This window comes from Tubulanus polymorphus, chromosome 6, assembly GCF_964204645.1.
Source record: "Tubulanus polymorphus chromosome 6, tnTubPoly1.2, whole genome shotgun sequence".
NCBI lineage: Eukaryota > Metazoa > Nemertea > Palaeonemertea > Tubulaniformes > Tubulanidae > Tubulanus > Tubulanus polymorphus.
The window spans coordinates 17,098,455-17,108,788 of record NC_134030.1 but is presented as its reverse complement, the minus strand read 5'-3'; the positions used below and the strand labels follow the sequence as shown (position 1 = coordinate 17,108,788).

The following is a 10,334-nucleotide window of genomic DNA, read 5'->3' as shown; positions in this document are numbered from 1 at the left end:
ACGGACAGTTATGTACCTGAATTTCCTGATTTCAGTTTTGCCTGTTCTGAAAAAATACGTTCTGAAAGTTCATAAGCGAGAGCCGTTGATACATAAGCTTATTGATGAACAAGTCAGTGTAGTCCGGGAATTTCTCTTGTTGCTTTATTCGGCCTGACAAGATCCCTGCCGATGATCGAAAATTAGTTAGTGTCGATATCGATCTTTGTACGATGAAACCGGGTGAAATGTTTGTTGGAGACAAAGCCTCAAAACTTATCAGTGAGAATCCAAAAGATCCACTTGTCAATGAATTTTACGACGAAGTCAGAAAGGCCTACATCTCTTGTGCTAAATATTTGGCAAAGAAACTACCGCTTAACAGTAAGACACTGTTACGTATAGCTGCAATTGATCCAGCATGTCGCGGTCATACCTTGACCTTGAAATATCTAAAGGATTTGCCAAATATAGCAACACATGTTCTGAATTCAGATGAGGTTGATGGCTACCAACTTGAGGTACACCGTTACACGGCTGACAAGACACTCCCAGAAGCTATTTCTGACGAGTCAATACCGGTGCTTAGACAAATGTCGCAATTGGCTAAAGCATATCCTAATCTTTCAAAAATGGTATTTGCGCTCCTAAGTTGCTTCACATGCCCACTAGTTGAAAGTTCATTCAGCGAAATGTCGAATATTGTGGATACTACATCCAACCGGTTGAATATATCAACATACAGTGCCTTACAGACAGTGAAGTATTCGTTGGCTGGAAAGTCGGCTGTGGATTTTTTCAAAAGAAATGACATTCGCCGCGATCCCATCCGTCCCACGGGTTTGAACGTAAACATGGCTTCAGCTGCACAAGTTTATAAGCAAGAACTCGAAGAAACAAAAGAAAAGCGATCCAAGCACGGAAAACTGAAACAATCTCAAAACGAAAAGCAAGAAAAACGAATATCGAGACGGCGAAAAGAGCTAGGATCGTTCATGCAGCAGCCGCCCAGGCCAAAGCCAAAAGGGCCGATCGAAATGAGATTCTTCAGAAATTATCAGAGAAGCGTCGGCGTTACAGTAGAAATTGAATTTTTGTTCGGCTTATATTCTTTGTCCTTAACCTGTAATTCATGGCTTTAATTCGTGTTTGTCCGTTGTAAGTGAAAATAGTTTCAGAACGAGAGATGGTTAAACTGGACTCTTAAACGAGTTTAATCTAAATTGTTTGAAAGTTTACGGTTAAACTGATTCCTGCGTGTTCTGGATCCCGTGTGATTGTAATACTGTATAATATGGCAAATTAAATAGTTTAATATCTCTTCTTTTGTGTTAAAATAATAAAACTCAAAAAGATACCCTTATCGGATTATCATTGTGTTATTGGTTTGTGTCCAGGAGTGAATTTCAGAATCCGTTACTTAATAATTCAAAGGCCCCCTTTTCTTAGCCGAGGAAATGAGAATCGTTATCCTATTAGCAATGGACCGCGCCGGCGTTGAAATAAGAATTCCCGAGTACCGACTGCTAGCGCCACTGTGTTCACATGGCTTATCATTATGATGCCTCAGTACCGACTGCTAGCGCCACTTCGTTCCGTACGGCGATCGCTTTTCAATTAGGAATAATATATCGTCAGTGAATTATTAAATGTTTTCCAGTAGGTTATATAGTGTAAAGGTAAATTCATAATGTTTCAAAATTTCCGCGGATTTCAATACCTCCTGTTTTCATCCCTGATTATATCATATTATTAATTCAGGAATCGAAGTGCATATAGCTTTGAATTCATATCACATTGAATGAACAAGACGTTAGTTCTTTTTTTATGTTTGTCTATTCTAGATCCTCAATGCAAATGGCTTCCGGCAGTTTCGATGTGCTGTGTTAAAATCAAAGGTTTTATCGTAGAGTGGTTTCAACAAGAACACTGTATCATACATAAAAGCCACTGTCAGAAAATCTGATGGCAGTTTTCTTAAATGCTTCGTTTATCCCGAGCGATATTATTCCTTCTTCGAGCCAAATCGTAAGATTCATTTTAAAACATTAAAATTGGAAGGTTCCTCTATATTGGTTTTCAATAGCCATGAGCTATTTCAAACTGGTGTGGCGGAACCTCTCTCCGATGATGACTTCAAGCAGGCTACCGATATCTTCGAGGCTCCGGAGAATCCTGTGATTTCAGCTGGTGAAGTTTTGAGTAGTCCCAGCAAGAGAAAAGTTTCATTCAAGGGGACAGTTGTAAGTGTGAGTATGTTTTTAACTATGAATCAATTAAAACTCTTCTCATTGCGTTTGAATAAAATTGACTTTAATTTGATAATGTAAGGAATAATTCAATTAATGCTTAAATTTTATATTCTTTCATTTTAGTAATGAAATTTATTTGAATTTTATAAATTCAAATTCAAATATTTATTCAGTATAAACAATTGCACTGTTTGTGACTGAAATTTATACATACATACATGTTACAAAGTGAGAAAAAAACTAGCACTGATATACATGTAATATGATAAACTATATGCATGGCTCGAAAGTTTCAACAAAAAAAATACTATATCGGCAGATATGTTTAGATATATACATATATACACACTTACACGTATTAATATTTATGTCTAAACCCGATCTGTTATCAACTTCGCTTATATATTCGCTTCCAATCTTATTTTCCCTTATATTTGTGGACCCTTTACTGCCTATACAAGATTCAAACAAAATTTCATATCTTTTTCTACAGGGAGATTTGTATAATCAGAATGGCAAAGTCTGAAAACTAAAAGTGAAAGACAACACTGGTGAGATACAAATCAAATTGTGGAATGCGGCTACCAATGTCACTGTTAATCCAGGGGATAATGTCCTTGTGAGAGACGCCGTGGTTACTGATGACAACGGGTGTCACTAAACCTAAGACCCCCTAAACCTAAGACCCGTTAGGTCTTATATTTAGGGGGTCTTAGGTTTAGTGACACCTATATATAATATACTAAACCTAAGACCCATAAACCTAAGACCCCCAAATATCTCGTCCAAAGTACACAAATAACGAATTAGAGCCAGGTCTTATGTTTATGGGTCTTAGGTTTAGTGACACCTATATATAATATACTAAACCTAAGACCCATAAACCTAAGACCCCCAAATATCTCGTCTCTGATAAATGAACCAAATTTAAATAGGCCATCGATGGATCATTTTAACTAATATCTATATATTAGAACCATTTTGAATAGTCTAAAGTACACAAATAATGATTTAGAGTCGGGTAATAAACCTAAATAACCTAATAAACCTAGTATAGTATAGTATTTTATTTATCAGAGACGAGATATTTGGGGGTCTAAGGTTTATGGGTCTTAGGTTTAGTATATTATATAGGTGTCACTAAACCTAAGACCCATAAACCTAAGACCCGACTCTAAATCATTATTTGTGTACTTTTGGGTCTTAGGTTTATGGGTCTTAGGTTTAGTATATTATATATAGGTGTCACTAAACCTAAGACCCCCTAAACATAAGACCTAACGGGTCTTAGGTCTTAGGTTTAGGGGGTCTTAGGTTTAGTGACACCCTGATGACAACCGTGATAATCAAAATATTTTGTCAGTTAATAGACCTGATGATTTTGTGGTATGTCTCTTACCTTTGCTCTTCTTTTCCTATACTTTGTTCACATTATCATATAGCATCTACTAATAGTCAGCTTATGTAATTTCTTTTTCCCCTAGGTTGAAGCGGCTGCACCAACATCTAAAGAGTTATTCATTAAAGGCATTGGAGATGATGCAGAAACTATCAAGATAGTTACTTCTCCGACCAATTTATCAATTGACAATACTTTCTTAATTGATTCATTAGGTCTTATCATTTTGGATGATATCTTCGATATCCTGCCATTTAAATCAACTGTTGAGTTTGATCCCCAAACAGGCATCATTAAGAAAATCAAACCTTCCGATTAAGTTTACCTTGCCTTTCGAAAAAACCTTACATTTTGAAGAGTAATCTCAAGTGTTTTTTGACATCTAAACTGTATTCTATGAGCCTTCACTAAAACAAACTCATTCAATTGCTTCATTAGATCAAATACTCGTATTTTTCTTGTCTAACGTACTTTTGAATAACACAAACTTTTTCCCTCATGCAATGCACAATTTTGACTTCATGTGAAACTAACCAGACTATTTGTTTTCATCCAATCAACGAGATGTTTTTGTGTTCGAAAATTTATTTCGTCTCATGGTGTATTTGTCTACTGAATATAGCTTAAGTAAAGTTTTATTAATTATACTTATCGCATTTAAGATGCAGCATTGACACCCAGATGGAATCATGGTTCTGTATTGATTTATACCTTGTATTTGTTGGACAAAAATACTCATCTGATATTTCATATACCGGTTATTCTTTTTATTGATTACATGACTTCCACATTGCTCAGATTCCTAATCAAACATGGCACTTATCAACTATAATAATTTTTGTTACTACACTATTCAATACATATCTTTCTTTGAATTTTCAAACTGTCCACTGTCTTCCTTATTTCCCTCTTCTAACAACTCTCTAATACCCGCCCTGCAAATTTTGCTCAGTTTTCTAAGAATTCCGTAACATATTGTATATTTTCACTTACATATGTACATGTATTCTACTTTGCATTTTGTTACTTCACTTAATGTGTAATACTCCTATCAGTGCAACTCTTTTTGTGGACAAATAAAAATATATCCATTCATTCCATTTCTTTTCTTTTTATCTTTTTTAATCAACACTTGAATATTGGCTTATATGCAATTTTTCATTTGGAATTTGAACATCGCACTGGTTCTTGACCTACTCAAATCTATGCAGTCATTCCCCAACCTAGTATTTATGTGTGGACATTTCCAACGTTATCACAATCCCTAGGATAGTTGTAGATGGTGCCATGTTCTCTATATTGTAGTGTTTCCAGGTGTCCTTGGACCCTTAGTTGTATAGGGCCCCCGGGGGTGTTGAATAGTGAATTTGTTAGATAGTTCAGCATTTTGAACCATTTCCCAAGTGGGCGTGGTGTCCATGGACCCCTAGTTACTGGACCTATTCTAATTCATTACCATAAAACTGCGGATGCATATTCACATTTGTTTGATGTAATTTGAAATCTGATGTAAAAATCCTTATGTCAAGGACATCCTAGCATATGGCACCGATGGGTAAAGTGAACTTATCATTCCCATCACTTCAGATGCACAAGACATTTTATGCAAAACATCAAGAGAGAGCCTGAAAGGTATTAAAGTTTTGGAAATTGACAAACTGAATATCAAAAATGAAATAAAAGGCACTACAACAAATAAAGATCTTATTGATTTAAGCCTTTCTCAGACCTGCCAACTGTTACGATTTTCCCGTAATCGTTACGGATTGACATTACAAATTACGATGTTACGATTGGGTGTTCAAAATTACGATTTTATGTTCATTACGTTCTACGGAAAATTCTAGCGTCGTTACGATATTCTTTAAAAATGACGAAAGATGATTTGATTATCGGCACGCCACGCGAGCAGTTTGTGTACACAGACCGCTGGTGTGAGCTGACATACACGCGCCTGGCGCCGGCTGTCACCGTGGCAACCTATACATTGCGCGAGCGCCTTACTATACAGCACAACACAACAGCGCATCTGCTGTAACATATATCAACGTTGCTTGCAAAAGCAGTATTTTTTGTAATAACGATTTTGCTTTATTTGGTCGATGATAAACAAATTAAATTAATATGTAATAGATGAAATCTAAGTGACGGACGCCTCGTCACAGCTTGATTCAATTTTTCATAGTAAGAAATGATTGAAGCGATTGGGGACAACCTCAAGTACGGGGTAACGAAGTCGAAAACACTCAAAATATTGTCAGTGACAAGGAACACACTTAAATGTTGTTAATGAAACTGGAAAGAGAATCAACTCCAATATTTTATATTGAAATTTTACTGTTGTTTAACCCAAAGCAATGAATTAATGAAGAAATTAAATCAATTCTTAGTCAAAACTTGGAAAATTTAAAATTAATGCTCGAGTTAAGGGGTGGGAAGAAAGAAGATGAAACTGTAACTCTGTAACTGTAAGTTTTGATTCATTTCTGAAATTTGGGCTTGATATATTATAAGCCCAAATTTCAGAAATGAATCAAACCTCATAATTCTTTAATCTTATATTATAAGATCAAATGAAATTTAATATTTTAATTTTTGCGAGAAAAAAACTTGAAAAATTTCTTATAAATTAGGTCTCGGTACCACTGTCTGCTAAAAAGATAATTCTTTCGATTTAGATTAAGTGTCATTTTTGAATGGTTTAAAACTCTTTGTGAAACCATAATGTAACCAATGACATTTCTATGGTGGAAACTGAGAGGGGTTTTTGCAATATTGAAGAATTTTGACCTGGTAGTTAATTTAGAAATTAACTCCATTTGGAAATAAAAGGAAGATGAGAAGATTACAACGCATTTCTTAATTGCCTTCAAAAAGAAAAAAATCGAATACTCGTTGAAACGCACAAATCGGAAAATTATTTTCTGCTAGAAAAAACTCGAATTAGCAGGAAATGCGAATGTCAGTACAAAAATTGATTTCTCTTGCGAAAAATATGCATTTCTTTCTAATCCGCCGGGAATACGGTTCAAATTAAGCAGTGCACGCGGCCAGCGGTTCCGAATTCCTTACTTGGTGAAGAAGGGGCAGAGACTAATGTTTTTGCCGACCGCGATGTTGTTGCTGCTGCTCGAGAGCGAGACTACGCCGTGCCGATCCGCCGCCGCGCTGGCCGAGAAATTTTACGACTCTAACGCGACTCTCACCGCAGTTTTTAGGGTCATTACTTTTGATTAAAAAGTGTATTTCAGTGACGCGGCTGGGAATGACAGCTGCGGGCGCGAGAGCGTAATTCTCCGGGATTCGAACCTGCGCGCCGAACCGCGTGGCACCGGGCCGCGGCCGCGTTTTGTTATTATGAATTCGCTCCTGTTGCTAAGGGAATTTCAGCTATTTTCAACTCGATCGATCAACGCGGTTCATTGTTAAACTATTCATCGACCCAATCTTGTTCGAAATTTCATGAAATTAATACATTCTCAAATAACCCGATCCATAAGTTACCGTATTTTAGTTAGTGGAATGCCGGATTTTAGCGTGACGTAATTCTACTTCCGATTTCCCCATGAACTTCAAACCGGACGTCAAGTGACGTCATTTTTTCTGACTTTGTCAGCTAGTCAGAATCGGTTAAGAAGACACTTCGTAGTATCCACATATACACGTTTACCAAAGGGACGTCCTCCGGGCGCCCGGCGTCCGTCTATTAACATAGCGCACGGCGGTATAACTGACATACAGCGTCATTTGGAGACGAAAAAAACATAAGACTAACGCAAAAACATGTGGCTCAAGTCCATTATAGCATTAAATAGTTCCAGCAGGGACTTATCACATTGGACTGGTATTTGGAATTAATCCGCCAATATTGGACTGATTGAATCTTACGACATTATGCCATAGGGACGTGCGAACATACCGACATACAGACAAACCGACATACAGACAAACCGACGAACCGACAAACCGACGAACCGACATACCGACATACCGACGAACCGACAAACCGACAAATCCGTGCGTGGATTACCCTTATATAAAGTGGCTGGGATCGAGGGGCTGCGTGATGCGTGGGTTACCCTTATGTTAAGTGGCTGGGATCGAGGGGCTGGGTATGTACCTGTATTACCCTTGTATAAATTGGCTGGGATCGAGGGGCTGTGTGGTGCATGAATTACCCTTATATAAAGTGGCTGGGATCGAGGGGCTGGGTATATGCGTGGATTACCCGCCGATTACCCCCATATAAAGTGGCTAGGATCGAGGGGCTGGGTATATGCGTGGATAACCCGCCGATTTCCCTCATATAAAGTGGCTAGGATCGAGGGGCTGCGTGGTTGCGTGGATTACCCTTATATAAAGTGGCTGGGATCGAGGGGCTGCGTGGTTGCGTGGATTACCCTTATATAATGTGGCGATCGAGGGGCTGCGTGGTTCTGTGGATTACCCTTATATAATGTGGCTAGGATCGAGGGACAGGGTTTTTCCGTGGATTACCCGTGGCTGGATCGAGGGAATACGAGTATGTCGGTTCGTCGGTTCGTCGGTATGTCGGTTTGTCTTGAAAAGTACGCAGCCGAATTACTCCTTTTCTAAAAATGTATCATTGAGCGGGGAACTATTCCACGCTATACTGGACTTGAACCAAACAGGTAAGATAAGTCGTTTTTTTCACTCCAGCATCGTCTGGTCTTGACTTAGACGCTATCCGGGCTGAGACGCTATTTACAACATTTCTAGTTGAACACAACATTGCACTTGCAGCTGCTGATCATGCCGGAGATTTGTTTAGAAAGATGTTCCCAGGTCATCCTGCTGCTGAAAAGTACGCTTGTGGTAGAACTAAAAAACCACCCATATTGCAAATGCCATAGCAGATGATATTTCAGATACAAACACTAACTTTTTGCGTAATCAACCATTTGTCCTTGGAGTTGATGGGTCTACTGTCAAAACGGATACGTATTATCCCATTGTAGTGCGATACATCGATAATAACCTCAATACTTGTTCAAGACTACTCTGTAATCCTATCTGGAATGAAAGTCATACGGGAGAGGCTGTATATAATGTAAAAGCTCAGGAATTGGGAAAAAAAGATATTGATTGGTCATGGCTGTTGTCATTGGTGTCTGATAATTGTAGCGTTATGACAGAACAGCATAAAGGTGTTATAAAATTTGTGAGAGAGAAAAACAACCAAGTCCACCTTGCAGGATGTGTCAACCGTCTCATACACCTGGCTACCAAAAAAGCAATCAACACAATAAAGGTAAGCCTAAGTTTGGTAACTTTTCATAGAATTATATTTTATCGTCAACTTAAGGGAGTGTTGATTATTCTTTTTTTTCAGGATGTCTTTGATTTCGACAAAAATCCTCCGTCTGTTTCACTGGTACGAAGACACCAACGATTTGTTGCTTTCCAAAAGTCATGCGATTTACCAGAACATGAAATGCAGAAGCATGTGGCCACCCGATGGCTTAGTATGGGACCTGCATTAAAGCGCCTCCTTGAACAGTGGTAAGCTTTGAAACTGTTTTTCGCTGCCGAATGTGAAATCGATGATGGTGATGATGATCGGTATGCCGAAGAATGGGATGGTAATGATGATGATATACCACTCTTTGCCGCATCAATAAAGACTCAGTTGTATTCCTTCTTAAAGCGGCGCACAGCAAAGGTGTACAGTGCATTCCTCTGCAAGGCTATTTCAGTAAGTTTAATTAAAGGATTGATTATTCATGCACTTTAAAAGACACATTAAAATTGCCTGGCCTGGTGGTCAGTCTGGCTAAAAGTACAGCACAAAATAGAAACCCAGAAATAACTTAGAGGTACTTAATGGGCACAATATTCATTTTCTTAATTGCAGGTCTTTGAAGTCGCAGGTGAATACCTGCAGCCAGATGCGAGTTAAATCCACAAGATATACAGGGTTATTGTAAGGCTGTTTAAATCAATTCTTATTTGTTTTGTGAAGCCCCAAGTTACTATGCATGGTCACATAATGGAAGCAGATTTCAAATCTAGATACAACATAAAAGATAAGGCCCAGCTTTCCATTGGAGATGACACTCGGAAATATTTAGATGCAGTGAACGCTGATACAGAGAAGTTGTTTTTTAAAAATGTTGTGGCATTTTACCAAGCGGCGTGTGACTACATGGTGAAAAAATTCAATCCTGCTAAGGAGCCTCTTTGGCTACATGCAAAGGTATTTAAATGCAGTATATCAGGGAGGAAATATTCTTTTATAATTGTAAATCAAAAAACCGTGCAGTCAGTATACATTGTATAAGGCATCATGACTGCAAAGTGATTAGATGGACCCTTTTCCTCTTTCCAGGTGGCAGATGTGAAGCTCAGGGGTGAAGTTCAGTACTTTGACATGAAATACTTCATTGACAGATTCCCCTGCATGCTTGAAGATGATAAGCGGGATTTACTGGAAATGGAGTTCTTAGACTACCAGACAGTCATGGATGCAGAATTGCCTAATGATTTCTTTGTGGCTTCACCAGCCGGTGCTACAGAACGGCCTGCTGAAGAACAGTGGAAGATTATTTCTACAATGAAAGACTTCACTGGTTCAACGAGGTGGGTTTACTCGTAAAATTATTTCTGTGTTATTAGATTATAAGCCTACATGTTTTATGTAGGTGTACAGTAAAACTATAATCCATAAACAGTGGGTAGAGAAA

General features: G+C 38.2%; 1 long non-coding RNA gene across 1 annotated transcript; it reads left to right on the top strand.

Moving 5' to 3' along the window:
• Positions 1-1,579: 1,579 nt before the first annotated feature.
• LOC141907055 (uncharacterized) lies at positions 1,580-2,969 on the top strand. The gene is made up of 3 exons (XR_012619456.1): positions 1,580-1,658; positions 1,824-2,228; positions 2,725-2,969. It is a non-coding gene; the product is annotated as an uncharacterized LOC141907055 (long non-coding RNA).
• Positions 2,970-10,334: the final 7,365 nt, after the last annotated feature.